The following is a 15,791-nucleotide window of genomic DNA, read 5'->3' on the forward strand; positions in this document are numbered from 1 at the left end:
ATATGCTTTTTATATTCAGATTTTTTAATAGTTCATTTATGATTTTTTTTATACTATATGAAATTTGTAATAGTTCATGTATGCTTTTTTATACTATATGAAATTTGTAATAGTTCGTGTATGCTTTTTTATACTATATGAAATTTGTTATAGTTCATGTATGCTTGTTTTAACTCTATGATTTTGTAATAGTACGTGTTTTGGTCTGTAATCTAAAAATGGACTGGTCAGACGGCTTATGTCAATCAGATCAATCCTCCACAGAACTGACGCCGGACGAGATCGGAATGCTAAGTATACTGCCAGACTCTTTAGAACAGTATTTGTTTAATCTAGAATCCCCTGCTATTTTGGATCTTTTTGAATTAGCCGTAAATCCAAATATGAATTTGTTTGATCCTCTGCTAAGCCTAGACAACGATCCCGTTGTACAACATGGCAGTGTTTTAAAACAGCCCAACGGCAGTGTGTACCGAGGCTGATCCTGACAACACAGAGCACCCCGTCGGTAATGATACTTCGCAACCGTCCGCATCAGGTAATGTCGACCCTACTACACAGACTCGATTAATCCGTACAGACCTTGATAGGTTGATTCGCTGAGGGTGGGGACGTTAACGGATATCATGTTTTTACCACGACCTCGTTTCAATAGCCTGACATTGAGAAGGACTACGAATCTGAGAGAGATTAACTCTACAGATTTGGCCTCTTACCACATCCGCTTACACGACATGCTTACTGGAATTGTGAATTTCGCTAGGGAATTTGACCAAAATTCTCCGGTGATCAATATCACATTGACGGCCCCCAGTTTACAGACGCCCGTTAGTGGGATTTTAACCCACGGTAATAATTAGGACGTGGTTGGGTTTATGGATCAAATTGAAAGAGTTTTACAGAGCAACGACCGGTTACTATCTGACCAAACCGTAGAATTTGAAGCTTCCGTAGCCATGAACAGACAAGGCGGCGGTCGTCGGCAACTCGTGGACTTGGCTGTTGATGAGGTGATCAAAAGGAAAAAGACGAGTTTATTTTGCCCGACGACAATATTTCAAATAATTTGTGCTTCTCCATCTGTCTCGCCCGTTTTCTTAACCCCCCAACACCCCGAGAGTGAGTTAGAAAAACTGGGTACCGTCATCCAAAACAGCGTCGGCTTCTCAATCTAAGACCGAATCGGTCTCGGCGACATAGCCTCGTTTGAACGAGCGCTAGGCATTAAAATCGTCGTATTTCACAGATCTAATGCCATGATCTTAGAAACCTACAAAAATTCAGACGAACCCCATCCAAAAACGGTCTTCCTGTATCTCCAAGACGCCCACTACTACATGATAACGAGTTTGAAGGCATTCATCGGTTCACCATTTGTGTGTCCATTTTGCTACAAATCTTACACCAACCGCAGTTCCCATCGATGTAAGCACGCCTGCAACATCTGTTTCGATGCGGAATGTTACAGGTTCCCTGTAAGAATCATACATTGCCCCGATTGTTTGCGTTACTGTAAATCGACTTATTGTTTTGAAATGCATAAAAAAAAAACCCCTCCCGGTCAGGAATACCCTGCATGTGATATGATCAAATACTGCAAATTATGTAACAGACGTTACAGCGTTAAAACCGGGCAACGAGGGAAACCAAACACATATGCGCCCCAGACAAATGTGTGCATTGTCGAGAGCGTCTGATGGACGATGGGGCACATCAATGCTTCATACAACCTCTAGAGCCTAAGGAACCGTGTGAAAAGTACATCTTTTACGATTTTGAAACGCGTTACGAAAACGGCCGCCACAAGGCTAATTTTGTCTGCACCCTGACATTCAAAGGTCAGAAATTTACCGCCTACGGTATGGACTGCATCGCTAAGCTAATCAAGCGCTTCAGACACCAACCCCCGATACAAAGGCTACTGCTTCATCGCTCATTACGCCTCAGATTTGACGCCTTTCTAATTCTTGAGTATTTTTTGCAAGGCAGGGATCGTGCTTGAGGTCATAATGCAAGGGTGCAAACTACTCCTGATGTACGACAACGCATTTGCCCAACGATACATTGATAGCTACTCATTTTTCCCATTCGCGCTCGCCAAAATGCCCGCGGCGTTAGACTTGACGACGACTGAAAAAGGCTACTTCCCCCATCTTTTCAACAGGGTGGAAAATGAGAACTACGTCGGACCGTACCCTGACAAAAAGTTCTACAACTACGAGAACATGTCCGATAAAGACCGAGAAAAGTTCGACGCGTGGTACAACACGGTGAAGGGCAAGTTCTTTAACTTCAAGAAAGAACTGTACGACTACGGCGTTAACGACGTCGTGTTATTGCGTGAAGGATGCATGAAGTACAGGGCGTCATTCCTACAGTGCACACCAACTCGACCCCTTTTGGGTTCACGACGATCGCCAGCTGTGCAATGGGGGTCTTCAAAACACATTATCTCGCCAGAAACACCCTCGCCCTGACGCATAACAAAGCGTACATCCATCAGAATAAGTCCTACTCAAGCGGTTTGATCCAATGGCTCGAGTATATAAAAAAGACTCGAAACGTGGACGTTCATCACGCCGTAAACCATGGCGAAGTATCGATCGGTAAGTACTTTTTAGATGGCTACTACGAGCAGGACGGCGTAAGGTACGGCATGAATACACGGGGTTGTCGCTTTGAGCTTTGAACCCAATCAGACGCACCCCCTGTCCAGAGTACCCTACGGGGTTCTCAGGAACCAGTTTGACGATAAGGTTGAAATTCTCCGGAACGCGTACGGTTTGCAAATTGAGGTTCTGTGGGAATGTGAATGGAATCGGATGAAAAAGACCGATCCCTCCGTGATAGAATTTATGGCCGATTATTCCGCCCCAGAGAGATTGAATCCGCGTGATACGCTTTACGGAGGCCGAACCAACGCCTATAAACTATACCACAAAGTGAGCGGCGATAAGAAAATAAGATATCTGGATTTCACCAGTCTTGTACCCTTTCTGTCAGGCCAGGAAAAGCTACCCGATCGGACACCCCCGAAATCATTTTCGCAGATTTCGAACCGATTGAAAATTATTACGGACTTATCAAAGCCACCGTGAACCCTTTCCCGCAACTTACTGCACGCCGTCCTCCCTTTCAGATCCCGAGGAAAACTCACATTTCCGCTATGTAGAACCTCCCGCCACAGACCAAAAACCAGACCTCGATCTTGTACCCACACGGACCAGAAAGATCGCTCTCGGGCTGTTGGGTCAGTATCGAGCTTTTAAAAGCCATCGAGAAGGGCTATGTGATAGCCAAGATAGACAAGGTTTGGCATTTTCCACAACGGTCAGACACGTTTGTTTGCCGAATACGTAAAAAAACCTCTTCTTGCGTTTGAAAACAACAAAGCGTCGGGCTACCCTTCGAACGTCGTCACAGATGCGGAGGAAAGAGGCTTACATTCGTGACTATTTTGAAAAAGAGGGGTATTTCACACTCGACCCGGAAAAAAATCAAGTACAACGCCGCCCAAAGGGCGATCACTAAATTAATCTTGGGAATAGTTTGTGGGGACGCTTCTCTTTAAGACGACCGAACTTACCTAGTCAAACGATTCTGCGGTGAGCGGAGAGCCCGAAGATTTCGCCAGAATCGTTTTTGGGGTCAACACCGACACGTGGCCTATTCTCATTCGTCTCAGACGATGTAGCTCTAGCAGCATTAAACCCGACCAAAGACGATGTTTGCAAGGCTGCGCGACGTGAATGTTTTTTGTAGGGCTTTCACTACAGCACACGCCCGACTGGAAGTTGTACGGAAGTTGATGGACAGACTAGGCGATCCACCGACTGCTATACTCTGACACAGACAGCGTCGTATTCGTGTCTCTGGGACGGCGACTGGGAGCCCTCCTCTGGGGGTGATTCATTTAGGGGAGCTGACGAGCGAATCTAGGACCCCGATGACCAGTATAACGACCTTCTGTGGCCAGTGGGCCCAAATGTATGCCTTTCGAGACGGTCAAAGGTAAAGTTTCCGTTGAAAAGCTAAGGGCCAGTAAATCTGGAATGCTTAAAACTTACAAAGCTATCTGTCTCGAATCCCTGACTGGTCTGGTTGACAGCTATGTGACGTCTCATGATAGATACAAATACATCCTGGCTCAGATGGAAAAACATGTGAGAGATAAAAAGACTTCTCACATTACAAAACAACATCAGTCGTTAAAAGGTTTAAGGTCTGGTCTACGATAAACGTCGGCTTTTTTTAAGCGATTATACCACACTTCCTTACGGCTACTGATCAGATGACGATTGCACAGAGGGTCTCAGGAGTGTGTTCGATTTTGATTTCAGACTTCAAACACCCTTTTTCAGCTGCGTTGTATCTGGACCGTTCAATTCTGGAAAGTCTTATTTGTAAAACTTTTGTTGGAAAAAAAAGGTTGAATATCATTTCAAAGAAAATTGAAAAATTGTTTGGTTGTATGATTGCTGGCAAACTTTGTACGTGATTTACTTCCAATTGTATGACATAAATTTATACAAGGAATACCCCAGAGTCTGAATGATGATGATTTACTTACCTGTTACCACCGCTAACTTCTCGTGGTCGACGATCTCATGGACCAAGCTAGCGCTAACGTCGCACTGCAGCGCGTGTTCACTCATACTGGCCACCATCGTAATCTCAGTTCTATTTACATAGTGCAAAATTTTATTTGTGCAGGGAAAGTCGAGCCGAACCATCAGCTTAAACGCCAATATATGATCCTGTTTAAAAATCCTCGGGACGTCCATCAAGGTCGATGCTAGGTCGTCACAAATGTACCCCGGAAACACAAAATACTTTATGGGAGTGTTATCACGACGCGTTTGGGTCGACCGACCTTTCGGATTATCTACTGATGATAGACTATAAAGCAAAAACTCCCCGGAGCAGTACCGTCTCAGAACAGGATTGCTTTCAGACCGTCAAGTGGTTATATCCCCGAAAAAAAAAACGAAGAGCGTGATATAACCATGTCCGCCAGACTTTGTAAGTATTATTCCGGTTGTTTAAAACTGTACATAAAGCCACTCCTAAACAAACGACGCTTATTTTACAATCGGCTGTCCGACGAAAATTCATTTTAGCGCTCTGCGTAAGTGGCTCTCCCTAAACATCCTCTATGGCGGTCATTCGGTGGTCAGCAGGCAACTAGTACCAAAACTGAAAATGAAAAAAAAGAGACAAGCGGATAGTAAAATTTGTAGCCGATAAAAAAATTGGCATTAGCGGCCCAAAGGAAACGAGTCTTCAACCAGAAGGGAGGGTTCCGTTACCGCTCCTAAGCGTCGCCGTGACGTTTCTCACGAGCTTGATAGCGAAAGCGTTAGGATGGAGTATGCCGGAAAAAGATGTATTTAGTCCCTCACCATCAACTGGATAAGCTCAAGAGTGAAAATGCTCGCGCGAGAAACATTCAAACAGACCATGGAGAGCGGATTTGGACGCCTCCCATATAGAAAATTTATTTTACGCCGCACTCGATTGCATCATTACGAAAAACGTCAAACCTTACAGCCATACCCTGAGCAGGGTGTTTTTTGACCATCGTTAAACAAGGGCGCTCGCTGCGAGTGGTGTTTTTAACGCTTCTTTGTGAGAGTGGTGTTTTAACGCTTGTCGTACCCCGATCTTGATCCCGTTTCATAAAGACGGAATCGTCGACTGCCGGCTAACGTTGATAGTACGGTAAAGCCGAGGAGGCTGGTTGTCGCCGAAGCGCTGCCGAATGTGCCGTCGGCGCCGCGGTGGCACAAAGCCGTACATATATGACAACGATGTCGAACCAACTTAAAGGGACTTAAGCTCGTGGAACGAATATCGGGGAGTTGGGGTTTCCGGGGTTCAAGCCGTACAAGGTTCGCCACCATGGTCGATTTTGTTAAAAAACTGTTACGGCCCGCCAACCCAACGTTCGGGATGAACGGAGACCTACAGGATGGTCAGAGTTTCTACGCGCCTTGTGGCCGAATTAAACATCCCCTTTTTCTACGGTGCCGACAATCAACAGGTCCAGGACACACGATTACCTCTCTAAAGCAGTAAACAAGTAGGACACTCCGGCTCAACCTCATTGATAGACCTTAATAAACAAAAAAAAAAGACCTGAGATAATTCCCACGCATGGGACTCCGCGTTCGGAGGATCTCGCGTTTGAAAATAGCCGGCGATTCGTACGAGGACAATGTGCTGGAAATGTAACGACTCCTTAGATTTTGTCGTGAGAATTCAATTGTATCTATGATTAAATAATAAAAGACGATAGAAATATAATGGTTTAAGCTTTGTATTTATACAGTCAAACATGTTCTGCACGCAATGAACCCATGATACACTTTTATCATTACCAAACATTGCGGTCTCAATCATCCTTCACAAAAGAGGGACACCATTTATCATTTTTAATATAATCATCGTGTGTATAGTTTCATCACGTGGTTATAGTCGAGACCGTCGGGGCTAAATGATATAGGAAAAAACACACAGTGCTGTCCGCAGGTATCCGATGAATATCCTGGACGCGTCTGTCGGAATATAATACGTCGACGTCGCTTGACTCTAGAAAGTTATTGGATGCTGATTGGGAAAGCGGGGGTCTGTTGGGTGGATTGCCGAAGCTGTCGAAAAAAAAAACAAGCGGGCTCCCGTGGCTAAATAAACGGCGGATTCCAATGCTCACCCGGCAATCGAGCAGTGTTTGGGGATTAACGACGCAAGCAACGACGGTTAAGCTACATCACCGGTTGTTTTGGGTAGTGATCGCTCGGGTATTAGAACCCCGAGGAAAATGAGTCCCGCATGCTTATTTTATCACGATTAGCTGTGAGTTGGAGCGTGTAATCTCTCAGTAGTGATCAACTCAGTACGCTGTCTGGTGGGGTGTAGACACTTCAATGAGGCTGTCGAATCCGGCTGTAAACTATTAAAATACAACGGTGTTCGGGCATGAGCGGTTTGTCTTGAAAACGGAGTCGACTCTGATGTGTCCCGACTTGATGAGGGAAATGTGCTGACCACAGTCCTCGTCTGGCGTCAGGCTGGATGAGTTAGAGCGACGTATCCGTTCAGGGAAAATCATTCCTGCCGATTACACGAGCGGTCGATCTTTAAAGGTGTCTAGACGGTCGTCATCGCCAGCTGATAATATTCGCGCCACCGCCAAAACCGGCATCGAAAATTAGGTTGTTTAGAGGCTTAGGCGGGAGGGACATTGTTGGATCGTTCCACCGGTAGACTGCTAGGAATTCCAAGATGGTAATGTTTGAACGGCGACTGGATTTTTCTCGTAGGAAACCGGGTGACTGCGTCGTTCTCGACCCATCCCGATGGACGATATGACGTTGGCAGCGTTCCCCTTTAAAAAAAAAAAACAGATTTTCGTGATTGGAAACGCGATGAGCGGGCTGGTATGGAGAACGAGTTTAGACAGGACCTATCGAAGGGGGTACGTTGGCCGTGGTCTATGAGAGCAGAGGCTGGGCGTGAGCCAGTCTAACCGCGTGTGGCGATACGAGGAAACTTTTTTGAAAAGAGGGGGACGCCAGCCGGCTTATGTCATTTGTAAGCCACGTCGTCGGACCTCATCAGGAAGAATTCATCATTTCCCGTATAAAACCGTATTTTAAAATCCAAGCCATTAATTAAAAGTTTCTCTTTAAAGCATAATCGCTGTTGTATGGGGGCAAGCAAGTTCCACCTCACTGCTTCGGCTGGTTGTTAGATTGCGATGTTCTCGTAAAGCCCCTCGTTACGGGCCTCTGCAGGAGTCATGTACATCCATGTGACCGGCTGTGTCTTTGTGGAAACAGTCGGTCGGTGAAAATAGGTTCCAACGTATCTTTACCGTAGTTGAGCGAATTTTCGATGATGCAGCGATACGGTATGAGTTCCGGAAGCTCTGAGATATCAGACGGTCGCCGAGGGTTACGTCGACCTGTGAACAACGGTAGCGGCCAGGTAATTTCCATGCTTGACCAGGTCCCACCTAGCGGATGTGAGCAAGAACTTCTCTCGTCAGGCCGCCCGTGATTTTTTCACCCGTAGATATAGAGCAAATCCGTGTTATTGAGATCCAATAAATCTCGCCGTTGCCGGCGAATAAAAAACTCCAATGGGGAAGAGTCCGATATGGCCGATATGGGGGGTACTTCTAACTAGCCTTTTTTTCAATAACGGTCTGCGTCAGCTGGGGGGGACCGTAAATAGGTCCAACTCGGACTCTTGATGCACTCCCAGACCATGCGGTGCAACAACGCCATGTTAGAAAATGGGTTTTGGGACTTCTTGATCGACGCCTTTCGACTAACACGACGTTCTTACGCTTTCTGCGTACGGATCCATGAGCGGTTTTTTGGTTCCCAAGTTGTTGTGTTCTTCTTCCCCATGGACCACGCCTCCTCACACCCGGTGGTTTAGACATCCTCTTACGCGCCATGACCAGCAGACCGGATCAGTTTGAGCTTTAGCGTTATGAAGATCGCGGGTCGAACAAGTTTGAGGACGACGTCGGATTACTATATTTTTAGCGGTACGATTTTAGGATGGGGTTTCGCGATGCTAAATCCTATTTTAACATAGGTATAGCCATCCTGAACAGGCCTCTGAAAAGAACCTAAGCCGCCGTACATAACCCTCCCCCGGCATAGCACGGCAAATCCCCGCCGGCATGTGATTGTCGGTAGTAGCTGAATAGTCGGGCGGTCTCTCCGGTCTATAATACACAATTTTTTGGTTTAAAGTGTAGTTTCGATGACGTCCAGTTTTTTTTTTTTTTGTGTTTTTTTTTTTTTTAATAAAATGGTACTCGGAGGTTTTGATCGCCTCAACTCATATGGTGATGTCGGTGATGTGGATCCTGCTGCTCGATGCGTTAATGCGGGTAATGTTGTATCTAGCAATGACCGAGTCGTGCTTTATCCCGATTATGTACGCATCTCAAAAGAGGGACGTAAGAATCACCGACGTTGAATTGGCGTAAGGTCAGTGTAGCGTACCATCGGTAGAACCCCCCGTTATATCCCATGTGAGGGGCGACATGACGGCGTTTACCCGTAAAAATCTGGTTTTCTTATGATAGTTTAAACCGCCGAGAGGTTTTAGCGTGGTTCCTAAAATAGTGGCTAGTCTCCCGCGAAAACTCATGGAAATGTGGGTTGCCGGTCAGAATCACCTTGTTTTAATTCGTAGTGACTACTACGGCCCGCTGTGCGGTAGAGTACCGTTGATTTATCGCACGCAGGATCGTACGAATGTTTGCGTATACCACCGTTCTGTGTAATTTCGTAATTACAGAAAAAACCGATATACGGTCTTTGGGGTTTGCCTATCCGGGGGTTCCGGGGCCGTATGTAGGGATACATGACCGTCTTCGTCCTCAAGTGTACCAAGTTCTAGGATATGCGATTTCGGCGGAGGTCAGATCCCCATGTCCTTTCAAGTCGATAGTTTTGACTAACCTGGTCGTATAGGGAGGATATGCGATTTGTCAGGGATAAAACCGACCAATGAAGCTTGCACTCGGGAACGTGAGTAGAAACCGTGCCGTCCATGTGGGGTCATTCGCGTTTATTCATCCGTTAAACGTCGGTGTGGTGTTTTAAGTCCAGCAGAGTTTTTTTATCTATGTATACTATGAAATGTTGAAGGCCACCCGAACCATTCACGAAACGAGCGTAGATTTCCATTGTTTTTTCTGACCTAAAATCTTTTCCACCTTAAAAAGATGGTGTTTTTACTCCCAATTATTTGTTTTGCAGGCTCTTTTCGTAAAAAACCCCTTCAAAGACGTGCGCCGTCATAATCGGTGAGTCTAGTAGACGGGGGGTTGACGCGGAATACACGAGGATACGGTGTGCAAAAATCCTCAGTGTAGTTCTGCTCCTCATAACCTTTGGCGAACGGGCCTCACTTTAGAAATCCGGACGGAACGTCGCCGACTTTGAAATTAAATACGGGATCTCGGTTCTTATATGCCGTACAAGTTTTGAAACACCGTTGATCCTCTTGTTTACTTTACCGACGTCCACGGGTCTCATCTGTACTTCGATGATACACTGGTGTTGGTACCCTGCATGATGTCTTGTTAAAAACAGCATGTACAAGAAGGGCATTTGTAGCCGGTTAAAAATCTCCACATACGACTGTTCAACGTTCTGTTAAATAGTTCCGCACGACGGATCGGCTTTCAAATCGTTGCGGTTAGCGAAATGATATGTTGTGCTTTTTCACACATCTTGAAATGTTTGTTAAAACAATTTCCTTTCCCTGATCGTCTGCAATTTTCTGCGGGCACACGGCCCTCTTCGAGGGTAGATCGACGCTCTAGTGACATCGAGACCGCCTTATTCTTCAACACACGAGTCAAGGCGTGGGGGCACCGTTCTGCTAAATACGTCTATGCACTCAGCAGATCATTATGAAGTCATTATCCTTGGCGTAGTGCGATCATATCGGACGATATCGGCCTGAACTTGAGTATCGGGACCCGTACAAGGACCACTTGTTCGTTTGTATTTTATAGGCGCTGTTTTGTGAAGTGAAGCATCCTCGCCCAGCAGCCATTCTGAAAACCTGTTTATCGCTTAGACGGGACCCCGCGCTGTCTTTCCAGGATCGGGTCTTTAAGCGTGTTTAAGACTACAGACCCCGGGTTGGCACACACAGAGGGCGTATAATAGCCTCTTCATGAGCTCCGACATGCTGCAGTCGCAACCCTTGGAAAAGAATGGTCGCGTCAGCGGTTTGAATCAATCGTTTAATTAAAAGAGCTGTTACAGGATATAATACAAGTAAAATGGATATAATAGAAGAAGAAATACTAAGTAAAAATGTGATATTACTACACAAACATACATATATAAGTAAAATGGATATCAATCCAAAATACTATAAGTAAAAATGGAGAAATACACACATCTATACTGAAGTAAAAATGGGTATATAATACACAACAGGCATACAGAGTTAAGTAAATGTATTAATATAATACATGTAAAAATACACATCTAAGTAAAGGAAGGGATTAAGATGAGTCAAACATGCAAAATGGATATACTACAAAAAAGTACATACTAAAGTAAAAATGGATATAGAGGGATTAATCTACTACAAACAGAAAGGGTTATAATGAGTACATACACAGAATAAAAAGCTAAAATGGTTAGAACAGCTTAGTTAAGGATACAAAATGATTAATCATTACGGCAGTGGAATAACCAGAAAGAATTATCGCGGCAGGCCATCATGTTTTTGCTAGGATGTAATCGACGTACATTACGGGACAATTTTGTCACGGTTTAATCTACTTCGACGATTTTGACAAGTCTGTCTTGATCATAGGAGGATATTCTTTGATTTCGCTTCAGTAGGCGCGGTACAGCACATTGACCAGTAAGTACAAATACACAGCAGCTCGGTGACCGAGCGGGGATTGTGATTCAACCAGCATATCTAGAACTGTTTTAGCATTACGATGGGGATCGTACCGTCACAACATTTTGTCCTGTCATATAGGCCCATGAGCTAGCCGTCATCTTATAAAGCCATATTTTTCTTGAGATTGCCTCGCGCGTAGTAGTGTGACACGGTCAGTATCGGGGTGGGACAAGTCCATAATAATCTTTGCTATGAGATCGGTATCTGGTTTCTGTAATGCCGCTTTTAAACAATAATGCCATACAGCACTTAGGCTAAGGCTACACCCATGTTGAGATGGTTTGGTCAACGGCCATTAGCGGTGGGGGATTTCCCAGAGATCAACGACGTCGCAGGACTATGTCCTGCCGGGTTTGTCCAGAAGTCGCGCCCTGATTCTTACACCTGGCGACGATGCAGGTTCGTCTTTTAATTCGCGCAGGAATAGTTCGAAGAGTTCTTGAAATCGATGGGGTTGAGATTAACCGCACCGCTCCAGGAGGGTAGTGATGAGGAATGAAAAGAGGGTTAAACAGCTTGCCTGAAAGTTCGTCCAAAGTGTAACTTTTGCGAAGTAGTAGTTGGGAGGTCAACGACAGGATATGTTGGCGGCTAGGATGGTTAATCGCACAGCCTCGCATCGTCCTTCTGCTTGTCGTGATGAGAGTTGCAAGGCAAAATCCACGGGTCGCGGCTTGTTATGATTTGAATCCTACGCGCTGAAGCATCCGTTCTGTGGGTGAAGCCAGAATTAGAATGAGGAAGGGTTCGGTCGAATGTAGATTGGTCGTTTGCGATTGCCCGTATCGTATGGAGGCTAAACTTTTGTGCCATCGTGGGGGGGAGGTGCGCATCGATCATCGGATATCTGCAGTCTAAAGCTAAGTTTGATAGCCAGACCGGGTCGTTTGGAGGTCCAAGGGTTCAGGGGGAAGATGTTGTCGGGACGTCGTCCCAATCGTGTTTTCAAAGCAGTATTGCAGTCTATGCGTCCAGTTCTGACCGTTTTAGCGTACCCAGGCGTTTGTGGAGGGGCACGATGGACCGCAGGCATCAGGCGGAGTAGTAGTGTCTGCGTCGTCGTCTGAGTGGTCAGAAGAATGCTGCGAAGAGATCCCGCAGCCAGCTGCAAATATCGTGGTCTTCAGCAATGGTTATAAATGAGCTTGGGAGGGTTCCGGGGTCGTATTTATGGGGCTGGGAAGGGGGTGGGGAGCGTTGGAGGGGCTTCAGACTTGATTATAAAAGCTGACGTTGGCAAGGGCCGAACGTGTTGCTTTAGTATTTGCTGTGTGAATGGGCGGGGGCCGGCGAGAGTATGTGCTGCTGCCTGCGGACATCTCTCAGGGGGGCACCAGCTGCATTTAATTTTGTTGTATCCGTCAGCATTCACACCATTTGAAATTTGTGATGATTGAAAAAACCCTATTCATAGATCCAGATCGCAACCTTGAACAAAAATTGCATTTCATAACAGATTGTGATGTCGTTAGGCAGAAGTGACCCAACGAGTGTTGTGGAGCTTTGTCTGTCTGTACCGGTGAAATGTAAACCGATCATCGGTCTCTTTTTTGGTTATGGTCGCCACCACACGGTACCGGACATGTCGAGGCGCCCCGTCCCACTCCCCCCCCGTACAAAGGCTCCTCGCCGCCGTCATTTCAGATCGTTCCAGACACGTTTGTAAAATAGAAGGAGACCAGTCTTTTCAGGGAATACCAGACACTCGTCTTCCCCAGCCTGACACTCACCGGGCGTCAGTGGGTCAAGAGCCGATAACAAACTCGAGTCGGTTTGTGAAATTTGTATGCCGAATCGCGTTTACTACGCATCATAAATCACCTTATGTCCATTCCGAAAGTTTCATGGAGAAATAAGTAGCAAACGGAGTTTGCAACGAAAGGTTTTCTCGGTGCCATAGTCAGGCTATCCGCCATCAGTGCTCACCCCGGCATTGGCGATGTGAGGGGAGGGATAAAACCATCCCTGCTCAGTAGCTCTGTTTCCCCCTTTTGTACGTGCATGTAGAACACAGCCGACCCCATTTATATACTGATTCATGAATGGAATGGGAGTGGGACGATTACACAAGCACGTACAAAAATAAACTAACACACACACACTCACACACACACACACACCCACACACACGCGCGCATAAAACGTATAAACTGGGCAAAAGTTCAAACAACCTAACTGGGACAAAGTCAAACAAACCTAACTGGGAAAAGTAAGTTTCAAACAACCTAACTGGGACAAAGAGTCAACACAACGGCAATACCTTCTGTCAAAACCACATGATCGATGCTCGGGAGGTCGTATACCGTTTAAAACCACATCAAAAAACAAATTTAACACTCGAGGTCTTATTAAACTTCTGTTCAAAACCACATGATCGAGTCCTGGGAGGGTTCCGAATTACCGTAAACACGTCAAAAACATGATTTAAAACTAGGTCTTATTAACTTCTGAAAAACACATGATCGATGCGGGGAGGTCATAGGTTTAACCATGAACTCATTAGGAAAGCTCAACCCATCCATTCATAGGGTCACCGAAGTTCAAACTGTCAAAAAGGTCAACGGTCAAAGTATTAAATCAAGTTCGGACAGATGGCGTGTTTATAAGGACTACTGACATGGCATCATTATTTACCTAAATCTGGCAATACAGTTAATTGTAGATATATAATTCATCACCTACAATAATTTAATCATTTAGTTATTAATAATAATCATACACATAATTTGATTGAATAAAACCCAATTTTGAAGCAAAAACAGAATGTTTGACAAGCTTTGCGGATTATACCACGTAAATTTCAGAGACAGTCAGCTTCCTCAGAAAATACATTCATTAACCCTCCCCTCCCAAATCAATACTACGGATGTTCTTATAATAGTTTGTTGCATCCTGAACTGTGAGTGCTCGTGCTTGGCTAAAGTATTTTTTCTGTGCCGTCCGTCTTCAGCGTCTCTGGCTGGTAAAGGGTGTTAATAGACTTCAATTAACACATAAATGGACATTTGTGCAAGTGACAAGAGTGGCAATAAGCAAAAAATGATTCGATCAAGTAAAGGGCCAAAGTATTTCATACGTCGTGCAGGTCGCATTCGTTATTTCATCATCAAGAGGGACAGTCGCGTAAGCCCCGTGGTTTTGCGCAAGTGAGCTCATCGGCTCCGCGATCTATCTGCGGTTGATATACTGTTGAAAGCGCTGCGGACGCGTGTGCGCGAGACGGAGGAAAGGAATGTGAATGTGAATGGTAACCGGCCTCTAAGGTCGGCCATCCTACCACCCATTGATCCTGAGCGCTCGCTCCACACATACAGGAGGAGGAGGGTTCAGTGTTACTACTCTACACTGCACAGCTGAGGGTTCAGCCTTTCAGTCTTGAGAAGACTCTGGAGAAACCAGCCCTACCGCAGGAATGGAAAATATTATGGTTTTGAAACTGGGACAGTTTTAATCGCGGTATACTGAAACCGGTAAACTTGATATTTTTAAAATTTTGGTTAATTTTGGCCCATGCCTATGGCAGTAGTCTTTTCTTCATTCCAGATAGATACAGTGGGTCCGCAAAGGATTCAGACCCCTTAAATTTTTCACTGCTTAGGTATATTGCAGCCATTGCTAAAATCATTGAAGTGCATTTTTTTCTTCATTAATTTACACCAGCACCCCATAAGACAGAACCCCTACAGAAGTTGAATTTTTGACACATTTATAAAAAAAAAATCCTGAAAGATCACCTGGTCCTAGTATTCAGACACTTTGCCTCAGTATTTAGTCAGAAGCACCCTTTGGATTAAATTACAGCCTGAGGACTTTTTGGGAAGATGCCAACAGTGTTTTTACCCCCTGGATTTGGGTTCCTCTGCCATTCCTCCCCCCTTCCCCCCTTGCAGATCCTACCAGTTCTCTCAGGTTGGGCGACGGTCCACACCCCCCCCCCTGGTCTCAACCTTACAAAGTAGACTAAAAGATAATACAGATTCCAAGACTCAAGAGATATTTGATACTGTAATGGGATTGTCTTTTCCAGGGTCTGATCCATGTAAATTACCTTCGGTTCCTTTGAGGTGTAAATACCCGGTCTGGTAACATGATTTATGCAAATTCCAATTGTTTTTTCATGCCCTCCACATGGGATGTTTTAATCTTGTGGTGGATTTTAAAGGGATTGCAGCAATTAAGGACAGGGCGAAAGTAGTGTGTTGAGTGTCTCTTTTTCAGTTCTAAGGTCAGGTATGCATAATTTACTTTTAGATGCATCTTTGAGAAATTGATGTTTTGTTTATTGATTGACTCTGATTTGATATGTTTGAAGTGGTATGGTAATT

This window comes from Cyprinus carpio, unplaced genomic scaffold, assembly GCF_018340385.1.
Source record: "Cyprinus carpio isolate SPL01 unplaced genomic scaffold, ASM1834038v1 S000006655, whole genome shotgun sequence".
Taxonomy (NCBI): Eukaryota; Metazoa; Chordata; class Actinopteri; order Cypriniformes; family Cyprinidae; genus Cyprinus; species Cyprinus carpio.